Source organism: Zalophus californianus, chromosome 2, assembly GCF_009762305.2.
Source record: "Zalophus californianus isolate mZalCal1 chromosome 2, mZalCal1.pri.v2, whole genome shotgun sequence".
Taxonomy (NCBI): Eukaryota; Metazoa; Chordata; class Mammalia; order Carnivora; family Otariidae; genus Zalophus; species Zalophus californianus.
This window is the reverse complement of record NC_045596.1, coordinates 183,850,437-183,863,034: the sequence shown is the minus strand read 5'-3', so window position 1 is coordinate 183,863,034 and position 12,598 is coordinate 183,850,437. Positions and strand designations below refer to the sequence as shown.

Here is a 12,598-nt window from a genome sequence, read left to right as displayed (position 1 = left end):
GAAAGAATGTCCAATGGCAAAAAGACAGTCTCCTCAACAAATGGTGTTGGGAAAATTGGACAGCCACATGCAGGAGAATGAAACTGGACCATTTCCTTACACCACACACAAAAATAGACTCCAAATGGTTGAAAGACCTAAATGTGAGACAGGAGTCCATCAAAATCCTAAAGGAGAACACAGGCAGCAACCTCTTCGACCTCAGCTGCGTCAACTTCTTCCTAGAAACATCGCCAAAGGCACGGGAAGCCAGGGCAAAAATGAACTCTTGGGATTTCATCAAGATAAAAAGCTTTTGCACAGCAAAAGAAACAGTCCACAAAACCAAAAGACAACCGACAGAATGGGAGAAAATATTTGCAAATGACATATCAGATAAAGGGCTAGTATCCAAACTCTATAAAGAACTTACCAAACTCAACACCCAAAGAATAAATAATCCAATCAAGAAATGGGCAGAAGACATGAACAGACATTTTTCCAAAGAAGACATCCAAATGGCCAAGAGACACATGAAAAAGTGCTCAACATCGCTCGGCATCAGGGAAATCCAGGTCAAAACCTCAATGAGATACCACGTCACACCAGTCAGAATGGCTAATATTAACAAGTCAGGAAATGACAGATGTTGGCAGGGATGCGGAGAAAGGGGAACCCTCCTCCACTGTTGGTGGGAATGCAAGCTGGTGCAGCCACTCTGGAAAACAGTATGGAGGTTCCTCAAACAGTTGAAAATAGAGCTACCATACAATCCAGCAATTGCACTACTGGGTATTTACCCCAAAGATACAATGTAGGGATCCGAAGGGGTACGTGCACCCCAATGTTTATAGCAGCAATGTCCACACTAGCCAAACTGTGGAAAGAGCCAAGATGTCCTTCGACAGATGAATGGATAAAGAATTGGTATATATACACAATGGAATATTATGCAGCCATCAAAAGGAATGAGATCTTGCCGTTTGCAATGACGTGGATGGAACTGGAGGGTGTTATGCTGAGTGAAATAAGTCAGTCAGAGAAAGACATGTATCATATGACCTCATTGATATGAGGAATTCTTAATCTCAGGAAACAAACTGAGGGTTGCTGGAGTGGAGGGGGGTGGGAGGGAGGGGGTGGCTGGGTGATAGACATTGGGGAGGGTATGTGCTATGGTGAGCGCTGTGAATTGTGCAAGACTGTTGAATCACAGATCTGTACTTCTGAAACAAATAATGCAACATATGTTAAGAAAAAAGAAAAAGAAGATAGCAGGAGGGGAAGAATGAAGGGGAGTAAGTCAGAGGGGGAGACAAACCATGAGAGACGATGGACTCTGAAAAACAAACTGAGGGTTCTAGAGGGGAGGGGGTGGGGGACGGGTTAGCCTGGTGATGGGTATTAAAGAGGGCACGTTCTGCGTGGAGCACTGGGTGTTATGCACAAACAATGAATCATGGAACCCTACATCAAAAACTAATGATGTAATGTATGGTGATTAACATAACAATAAAAAATTTAAAAAAATGTTTTCCTTCCTCCTTGCACAGGGAGGGTACTTTTCACATGGAAGAGTTTTCTCTTGCTTTCAGGGAAGAAGAGCAAGGGGTTGGAAGGTCAGAGTGACCTTGCTTCTGCTGTTTTCTCAAATTCCTTCAGCTTAAGATTTTGAATATGCCAAGGAGCTATGTTGGGGTAGTGTGTCCTGAAGCCCAACATTTATAGCAAGTGTCAAATTGCATATTTAAAGAAATAAGCATCATATGAATAAAATGTAGAAGGGTCTGTTCAACTTTTTATAGGTTTCATTAGGATTCTCGCTAGTATTGAGAATGAACTGTAAGAGGCAAGGGTAGAGGGAGACTTTAAAAAACTATTGTTTGGAGCTGTGGTTCTCCACTTTGAGAGCTCTTAGCTTCCTGTTGTTACTAAAAACATGAAATGTGACAAGTCTGAATTGAGATGGGCTCTAGGTATAAAATATACAAGATTGCAAAGACCTAATATGGAAAAAAAATGAAAGTAAATACTTCATTAATATATTTTTTTAAATTGATTATATGTCAAGATGACATTTGGACACTCTAAGTTATATAAAATATATTATTGAAGTTTATTTCACCTCTTTTTTTTAATGTAGCTACTAGAAAATTTTATATTACATACATGGCTTGTATTGTATTTTCCGTGGCCAACTCTGGTCTGTTGAGAAGTTATTAGACTCTGGATACATCTAGAATGTACAGGCAACAGATGGATTGCATATGGAGTTTGAAAGTATGAAGTCGAGAATGACTATAGATTTTTTTGTGTGTGTCTGAGCAACTTGGAGGGAGGAGTTGACATTATTAAATCAAGATGGGAAGAGTATAAAGAGCAGGTTTGGAGAGAAAGATCATAAGTTAAGCTTTGGATGTGTGAAGGCCAAAATATTATAAATGGAATATCTGAAAAGATAAGACTGTATTTTATAAAATACAGAACTCACCTCCAGTTCTTTTACAAGCTGCCAATTAGAGAAAGGTAACTTGAATATCCTTCATCTTCACTGAGTTGGGTAAAATGAGACCACATTAACTCATAAGTTTCCTTGGTCCCTACTTTTATGACAGAGAGACTCCACATCTCATGTTTGGCTGCTCATGCTTCTCTGTAGAGATGATATGTTACTCCATCAAGTAAAAATGCTACCCTGCTGCTCAAGGCCAAAGATGGTACTCCATGCCTAGGGTGTCATGGTCTGTGGAACAGTGAAATAACAATGCATCATTGTAAGTGTCAGAATCCCACAGTGGCTCTTATAAAAAAAGCTATTTTGGGGGTGTCTGGGTGGCTCAGTCGGTTAAATGTTGACTCTTGATTTTAGCTTAGGACTTGATCTCACTGTCATGGGTTCAAGCCCTGCACTGGGCTCCATGCCCACTTAAAACAAACAAATATTCTGTAAGATGCAGTCTTAGTCTTCACTGGCATTCAAAAATCAGTGTATTAGGACAGGTCCAGGAACATTAGTAACAGGTCTATCATCATCCTGATATGTACTTTATTCATGCTTTGCAGAATCTTTACATAGAATTATGTTCTCCAATCCCATTCCACCCCCATGTATATCAATACAAGGAAGTACACATCATATAGGTGACTAGCCACCAGTGCTGCAAACAACCAGACCCTAAACACTAGTATAAAGTTCAGCTAAAACATTTTGTTATAGTTGGTTGAAGGAATTTTTTTCCTACTCCCTGATCCTCAGCAAAAGGAAGATTTGTCTTCAATAGAAGTCTTCCCCCTGTAGTTCTGTGTTCCAGTTATGCAGATGAACTGTACATCAGACAGAACTGAGGTTGCAGAGGCTGAGAATTTGGGAAGTTATTCTGATTGTTTCAGATAACAAACCCAAGAAACAAATATGTAGATTCTTTCCATAAAGATAAATAGGCAACTTTCCATTTGGGTTTTTAAAATGTTAATTTTTGCTTTTGTTAACAAAAGTAAAAAAAATATTTGTGACTATTAGAAATGGTTTAGAACACTTTGGTACCAAACATATGAGCTATATTTCAATGCATGTGTATTAGACTTTAAATAGAGCAAAATGTGTTGTAATTGAACCTCCGATTTTGCTTCCTTGTCAACTCTGATTTAACAGTAAGGGGGTCTGCCAACTTTTGTTAGCATGGAAATTAACTTACCTTGCAGCTATTTTTCAGTGAGATGAATTAGAATGCAAATATCAGGCTAAATATTTAGTACATGGGAGCAATATTGTCTGAAATACTTTTTAGTTTTCATGATTTTGTGACTTATTTAAAATATAAAGAAATTGGTAAAAACATTTTAATTTTTTCAGTTCACTAAATTTATATTAATCTGATAACAAACCTCATTGATTTCTGAGGTGATTGTTCATTAAACTACTCGAATAAGTGTTAGTTTACAATTGTTTAGTTTTCTTATTAAACTTTCTCTCTAAATCATAAATTTACAATAAAAAGTTTTTAGAATCATCACCCGTTTTTATTTTTATGTAGTTTAAATTTCTCATATTTAACAAAAATCAACAACTGCTAGTTAAAAATACTTCAATCTGTTTAGTAAACCACAATTCCAAAATGTCTGATAGAGAGAAATCAGTTAATGTGGTTTCATGCTAAATGTATGCCAGAAAGTATTAACAGTTTCATTTTTTTTTCAGTGAAGACCATGTCATTAACTAATTTTATTAACAGAGACTGTTCTCTGTTACAATCTAAACTTTATGACTAAAATTTACTATCTTTGCTTACAGATGATGTTAAATTTTGGCAGTTTCCTTTTTAAAAAAAAAAATCCATTTTTCTGATTCCTGGGGAAGATAATAGAATAGGAGGATCCTAAGCTCACTTAGTCCCAGATACACCTAGATGACACACACATCAGTGTAAATAACTAACAAAATGACCCAAAGACTAGAACAGACTCTCCACTGCTAGTCATAGAGAAGAGGCCCTATCAAAAAAAAAAATAAATAAAATAGGTAGGAAGGGTAGAGATACAGCTGGGAACCAAAGTGACCCATGAAACCTCCATAGGATGGAGGAACACCACAAGTATTGAGACAGAAAAGGAATAGACCCCACAGGAGGCAACCCAAGCATGGCGGACCCACATTGGGAAGACAAATCCCCATAACATTTGGCTTTGAAAACCAAGGGGCTTAACTTTGTGAGTTCTTACAATAAGTGGGCCTTAACACCTGAAACTTTAAAAATCTGCACTTTACTCTGCTCTGGGAGAGCTGAGGGCAATAAAAGCTGAGTTCCCCTCCTCCGCATAAAAAGACAGCAAAACAAACAATTCCACTGAGAAACAGCATACATTAAGCAGTTTGAAAAACACCTGGGGTATATGGGAATGAAATTTATTTACTAATCTCAGAATATGTGCTGCAGGGAAAGGGATCTTTAGGAAGCTTCTCCAAGAACAAAGAGCTGTTGGGTGCCATTTCCCTTGCCCTCCATCTGAGACAAAATGACAACTGTGGGAACCAGCACAGCACAGCATACTCTCCACCTAGTTTGCTAACAGCAGTCTCCTGTGGATGACTCCTCCAACCCTACCACTGTAGTTCTCCAAAGCAGCTGTAGGTCTCCTACCACAGCAGACTAGTGCAAACATTGCTAACACCTTGCAAACCACCCCAACCGACCTACCCTTGGCATGAGTCCATCCAAACACAGCATTGTGCAAGCAGGCTTGACAGGAGCCGGAATTACTCCAAAGTGACTACTAGAAAGAGAAGATAATCACACATACCAATCTGAATGTGGACCCATCACTTGGCTGGAGGCAGATACCTGGCCTGACAGCAAGCCACACCTACCAACAAAAGCCTCTCAGGGGAAAACACAGGGAGAGTTCCCTGGAGTTCAATGGGACTCCAACTCTGGCAAATGCCTGTGTGACCCAACTCAAGCCCAGGGTGGCCCCAGACTGGTCCACTAACTGGCACCAAACTCTGCCCACAACAGTCAAAGAGCCATTGCAGATGACTAGACTGAAGGAAAATTTGTCTCAGTCACAACAGTAGGGTGCACACAACACACATGGGAGGCACATCTGAAGTGCCAGATTATGATGAAAAGGGGACATTGAACTGCAGGGCACTAAAGGACCTCTTCTTCATAAGGTCACTTCTTTCAACAGCAGAAAACATGGCTAACTCTCCTAACACCTACAAACATATATTGAGAGTTAGACAAACTAACAAGACAAAGGAATATGTCCCAAATGAAAAAATAGGACAAAATCACAGCAAGAGAGTTAAATGACACAGAGATCAGTAATATGCCCAATAGAGAAGTTAATGAAATGGTCATAAAGATACTCATTGGACTTCAGAAGAGAGTGGAGGCCCTCAGTGAGACCCTCAACAAAGAGATATAAAACATAAAAAAAAAAAAGATGAAGAACTACATAAATGAAATTAAAAACACACTATAGGGAATAAATAGAAGACTAGGAAAAGCAGTAGAATGAATCAGTGACCTAGAGGACAAAGTAATGGAAAGCAATTAAGCGAAAAGGAGAGAGAAGAAAGAATAATAAACAATGAGAATAGATTAAGGGAACTCAGTGACACCACCAAGCATTAGAATATTCACATTACAGAGATCCCAGAAGGAGAGAGCAAAAGGGGCATAAAATTCATTCAAAGAAATGATAGCTGAAAATGTTCCACCCTGGGGAATGGAACAGAAACGTTGGTCCAGGAGGCACAGAGAACCCCCAATAAAATCAACCCAAGGAGGTCCACACCAAGACACACAGTAATGAAAATGGCAAAATGTAGTGATAAAGAGAGAACTCTAAAAGCAGCAAGAGAAAAGAAAACAGTTACCAAACAAGGGAAACCAACTAGGCTATTAGCTGATTTTTTAGCAGAAATTTTCCAGTCCAGAAGGCAGTGACATGATATATTCAAGGTGCTGCAAGCAAAAAGACTGTGGCCAAGAATATTCTATAAGTATTGCTTATACTTATAGGGCTACCATTAAAAAGAGAAAAAGAGTTTCCTAACAAATAAAACTTAAATGAATTCATCACCACGAAACCAAACTTACAAAAATGTTAAAGGGGATTCTTTAAATGGAAAGGAAATACCATAAGTAGGACTAAGAAAAGCAGGAAGTACAAAAGCAGTAAAATCAAGTATATTTATAAAAATCAGTCAAGGGATTCACAAAATAATAATATAAATTTTGATACCATATGCATAAAACATGGAGGGGAGGGGAATAAAAATTTAGTGCTTTTAGAAGGGATGCAAACTTAAGCAACTATCAACTTAATAGAGACTGCTATATGCACGTTCTATATAGACCTAATGGTAACCACAAATCAAAATCTGGTAATGGATATGCAAAAAATAAAGATAAAAAAATCCAAATATATCACTAAAGGAAGCCAGAAAATGGTGAGATCAGTAAGCAAGAGAAAAAAGGAAGAGAGAACTACAAAAGCAAACAAACAAAAAGCATAAAACAAGCAACAAAATGGCAGTAAGTATATACCTATCAATAATCACTTTGAATGTTAATGGATTAAACATTCCAAACAAAAGACATAGGGTGACAGAATGGATACAAAAGCAAGACCCATCTATATGCTGCCCACAAGAGGTTCATTTCAGATCTAAAACACATGCAGACTGAAAGGGATAGAAAAGGCTTTATTATGATAAGGTTAAGTGAGAAGAAAGCCAGGATAGCCATACTTATATCAGACAAAATAGACTTTAAAAACAAAGACAATATCAAGAGACAAATAAGGGCACTATATTATCATAAAGGGAAAAATCCAACAAAAGTTATAACAACTGGGGGCACCTGGATGGCTCAGTCGGTTGTGTCCAACTCTTGATCTTGGCTCAGGTCTTGATCTCACAGTCATGAGTTCAAGCCCAGCACTGGGCTCCATGCTAGGCATGGAGACTCTTTCAAAAAAAAAAAAAAAAGTTATAACAATTATAAATATCAATGCACCCAACATGGGAGGACCCAAATACATGAAGCAGCTATTAACAAACATACAAGAAGTAATTGACAGTAATACAATAATAGTAAGGGATTTTAACACGCCACCTACAACAATGGATAAGTCATCCAAACAGAAAAGCAACAGCAAAACAGTGGCTCTGAATGACACATTGGACCAGTTGGATCTAACAGATATATTCAGAACATTCCATCCTAAAATAGCAGAATAAAGTATTTAGAAATGCACATGGAACATTCTCCAGAATAAACCACACGTTAGGCCACAAAATAAGTCTCAACAAATTCAGAGTTGAAGTCCTATCATCCATCTGTTTCAACAATGCTATGAAACTAGAAATCAACCACAAGATAAAATGTGGAAATAACACAAATACATGAAGCTTAAATAACATGCTACTAAACAATGAATGGGACAACCAAGCAATCAAAAAGGAAATAAAAATTACATGGAGACAAATGAAAATGAAAATACAATGGTCCAAAATATTTGGGATGCAGCAAAAGATGTTCCAAGAGAGAAGTTAACAGCAATATAAGCCTACCTCAAGAAGAAAAATCTCAAATAAGGAACCAACAATTATACCTAAAGGATCTAGAAAAAAATAAGCAGAACCCAAAACCAGTAGAATAAAGGAAATAAGATTAGAGCAGAAAAAAAACAAAATTAAAAAAAATAGAACAGATCAATGAAACCAGGAGCTATTTATTTGAAAAGAAAAACAACAAAATTGAAAAACCTTTTGTCAGGCTCAAAAAAAAAAAAAAAAAAAGAGTAGGGGGAGAGGAGACTCAAATAAACAAAATCAGAAATGAAAGAGGAGAAATAACAACCAATACCATAGAAATTTGAAGGATTATGAAAATTATGAAAAAGATGCCAAAAAAATTGGACAACCTAGAAAAAAATGGATAAATTCTTAAAAACATATAGGCTCCTAAAACTGTCAGTAAGAAACAGAAAATTTGAACAGATTGATTATCAGCAATGAAATTGAATCAGTAATCAAAAAAATCCCAGTGAAGTCCAGGACCAGATGGCTTCCACAGGTGAATTCAACAAAACATTTAAAGAGGAGTTGATACCTATTCTTCTCAAACTATTCCAAAATATAGAAGAGGAAGGAAAGCTTCCAAATTCATTCTCTGAGGCCAGTGTTGCCCAGATACCTAAACCAGATAAAGACACTTAAAAAATGAGGACAGAGAGGCCAGTATCTCTATACCATCTATATCTATGTGTATCCCAGAACCTGAGATCATGACCTGAGCTGAAATCCAGAGTTGGCCACTCAACTACCTGAGCCACCTAGGTGTCCCTGAAAACACTAATCTAAAAAGATATATGAGAGACGATGGACTCTGAAAAACAAACTGAGGGTTCTAGAGGGGAGGGGGGTGGGGGGACGGGTTAGCCTGGTGATGGGTATTGAGGAGGGCACGTTCTGCGTGGAGCACTGGGTGTTATGCACAAACAATGAATCATGGAACACTACATCAAGAACTAACGATGTAATGTATGGTGATTAACATAACAATAAAAAAAGTAAAAAATAAAAAAAAAAAGATATATGTACCCCTATGTTTATTGCAGCATTATTTACAATATCCAAGTCAGGAAGAAGCCCAAGTGTCTATCCATAGATGAATGGATAAAGAAGTGTCTATGCACAGATAAATGCATATATATAGATATATATAGATATACATCTATATCTACATAGATAGATATATAGATGTATCTATAACCATAATGGATATTACTCAGCCATAAAAAAGAATGAAGTCCTGCCATTTGCAACAACATGGATGGATCTAGGGGGTATAATGCTAATTGAAATAAGTCAGTCATAGAAAGACAAAAATCATATGATTTCAATGATATGTGGAATTTAAAAAAGAGAAAACAAAAAAGGAGACATAAAAAAAAAACAGACCCTTAACTATAGATAGCAAACTGGTGGTTACCAGAGGAGAGGTTAGTGGGCGAATGGGTGAAATAGGTGAAGGGGATTAAGGGTACACATCATGACAAGTACTGAGTAACATATAGAACTGTTGAATCACAGGGCGCCTGGGTGGCTCAGTCATTAAGCATCTGCCTTCAGCTCAGGTCATGATCCCAGAGTCCTGGGATCGAGCCCTGCATCGGGCTCCCTGCTCAGCGGGAAGCCTGCTTCTCCCTCTCCCACTCCGCCTGCTTGTGTTCCCTCTCTTGCTGTCTCTTTCTCTGTCAAATAAATAAATAAAATCTTAAAAAAAAAAAAGAATTGTTGAATCAGTATAATGTACACCTGAAAGTAGTATAAAACCATATGATAATTTTGGTGGGATTAAAAAAAGTAAAATTAATGGCTTTAGAATAAGAATTTATAAAAAAAATGGACTGTGGACTGTTTTTAATTTGAACAATGTCTGTATACTATCTCAATGATTCCCAAGCCTATTTTAGATATTTTTAGAGAATACTGCCTATTATTGACAAATCTCTATTTTAACTCTATTATACACACACATTTCCAATTAGAAACCATAATCTTGGACATCTCCAAAGGGCTAACAAGAAATTTTTGTTTTACTGTTTTATAACCTGAACACATTATGTTTATTTTCTATGTTTCCATATTAAACCACAGTACTGGAAGCTAACATATTAAAGCCTTACCAGCTATGCAATCAGCATTCAAAATTCACACCTTTAAATGATCTCTTGCATTTTCATTTTAATCAAACTAGTAAGAGAAAACAGAAAATATGAGGTTGACAATTTTTAAGGAAATGTAATCATCTATAACTCAACTGTAAAACCAAAGAACAAACACCCTCAATGTAGTCAAAGTGTTTTGTTGTACATGACCATATGTACTTCACTAACAGAAAACATTCACAGAACCACACTACTTTTTCATTACACGCAATTCTCTAAGTACTTGGGTCTCAAAAATATTTTTTAGAAGATATTTCCCCAGTAGTATAAAAAGAGAACAAAATGTTTAATAATGAGAAAGAGAATTTTATAAAACAGAGCCATTTAATAGAGATATTACAATAAATATAAAAAATGCCATAACCGATGTATAATTAATATTTAGAATTATCACTCAATGTATTAAAAATAAATAAGTCCTGGGCACCTGGATGGCTCAGTCGGTTGAGCGACTGCCTTCGGCTCAGGTCATGATCCTGGAGTCCCTGGATCGAGTCCCGCATCGGGCTCCCTGCTCAGCAGGGAGTCTACTTCCCCTCTGACCCTCCCCCCTCTCATTCTCTCTCTCTCTCTCTCTCTCATTCTCTCTCTCTCAAATAAATAACACCTTTAAAAAAATAAATAACTCCTGGAAATGACTAATCTGCTCAAATAGTACTGGGTGGTCTCAGCTTCACTTGATCCTAGCCGGAAGGTGGAGAAGTGATATGCCTGCCTTGGGTTCATGAGACATTTTAGGCTCAACCCAGCACTAATTTACTTAACTGTAAGAAAGAATACAAGACCAGAAACACAACATGAATGAAAATATATCAGAGGTGTTAGTAGCGTTAGGTCTGACTTCTAAATATCTTAGTAATTCCACATTAGGACAAATGCAAAAACGGGAGATGAGGCTACAAAGACGTGGAGTAATCCAGTACAAAGTAGTGATTAGCTCTGGGAGGAGCTGGACTCTTAACAGCTCTAGCTGTTATTTGATAAATAATTGCAGCAATTAGGTACAGGTGATCTTGTTTGGATTCTCATTTATCCTGCATCTTGTGTTAATTTTCTGAGTGTTACAGGAAGGATTTGACCAAAGACCAAATCCTTAGATATCTGAGGCTAGAACAAAGGTCAACTCTATGGCAGCCCTTCCCTTGAGTCATATTCTGTGTTGGTAGAGTTGCAAAAGGGAATGAGTCCACCTTGGCCCTGAAAAGAGTTTCAGGACATGGCTGGAGATGAAAGTGTAGCAGGACTCCTCATCGGCCATTGAAACCTAGCCCTCACAGTCACATTGCAATGCCTTCATTTTTGCCCAAGTATTGGCCATGGATCAGAGAGGGGCTATTGCTGTTTCCTCCCTCACAAGGCCACAGGTTATGTCCTGGCCTCTGAGCTCTCTTGTCCACATATGTTCTCTCAAAAATGCAAAGGATGGGGCACCTGGGTGGCTCAGTCGGTTAAGTGTCTGCCTTCAACTCAGGTCATGACCCTGGAGTCCTGGGATCAAGTCCCATATCGGATTCCCTGCTCAGCAGGGAGTCTGCTTCTTCCTCTGACCCTCCTCCCTCCCATGTGCTCTCTTTCTCAAAGAAATAAAATCTTAAAAAAATAAAAATAAAAAAATGCAAAGGATGGGGCGCCTGGGTGGCTCAGTCAGTTAAGTGTCTGCCTTCAACTCAGGTCATGATCTCAGGCTCTTGCTTCTCACTCTCCCTCTGCCTTTCCCCCCAACTCATGTTCTCTCTCTCTATGCTCTCATTCTCTCAAATAAATAAAATCTGAAAAAAAAAAAAGAAAAAAGAAAAATGCAGAGGAGATCATTCTTCCATTTCCCCATATCATGTTAGAGTGCAGAGTGCCCTGAGGAGCAACCACAGGCCCATCTGCCTGGACATATTATTCTTTCTGCACTGGAACATCACTGGCAATTGGAAGAACCTGGATTCCCTCATGTTTTCCTGGGAAAAAGGAAACAGTTCCTATCTACTTTTAGTTTTGTAAACCTGCATGTGAATTGTAGATATATCAAAATACCATCATTTTCTATTTGCCTAATTTCTGTCTTTAAACAGTTGAATATTAATATGCATCTCCCTATTTCATAAATGATTAATATTTTGGATATAGTTCTGAAACTAGTAATTAACTTAATCTAGAATAGCTTTTCTTGTAAAATTCTCTCTTAGGAATGAATACAATCAATTCAATCATTTCCCTACTGTTGGCCACTTGCTTTTTCTCCACTTTTTAATTCAACATCAGAATAAACTTTTACATTTGTATTTTTACACTTTTAAAAGTATATTTTGCACTTGTGCAGTAGATTGCTTGAAGTAAAATTGTTTTGTCAATTACATGTAGCTATACACATCTATGCACATGC

At 37.6% G+C, this 12,598-nt stretch overlaps 1 long non-coding RNA gene across 1 annotated transcript in view; it reads right to left on the bottom strand.

Moving 5' to 3' along the window:
• LOC113925646 overlaps positions 1–2,665 on the bottom strand; it is a 51,379-nt gene extending 48,714 nt beyond the window's left edge. The window contains exon 1 of the long non-coding RNA XR_003521013.1: positions 2,471–2,665. This is a non-coding gene — a long non-coding RNA (uncharacterized LOC113925646). The remainder of the gene's footprint in view (positions 1–2,470) is intronic.
• Positions 2,666–12,598: the final 9,933 nt, after the last annotated feature.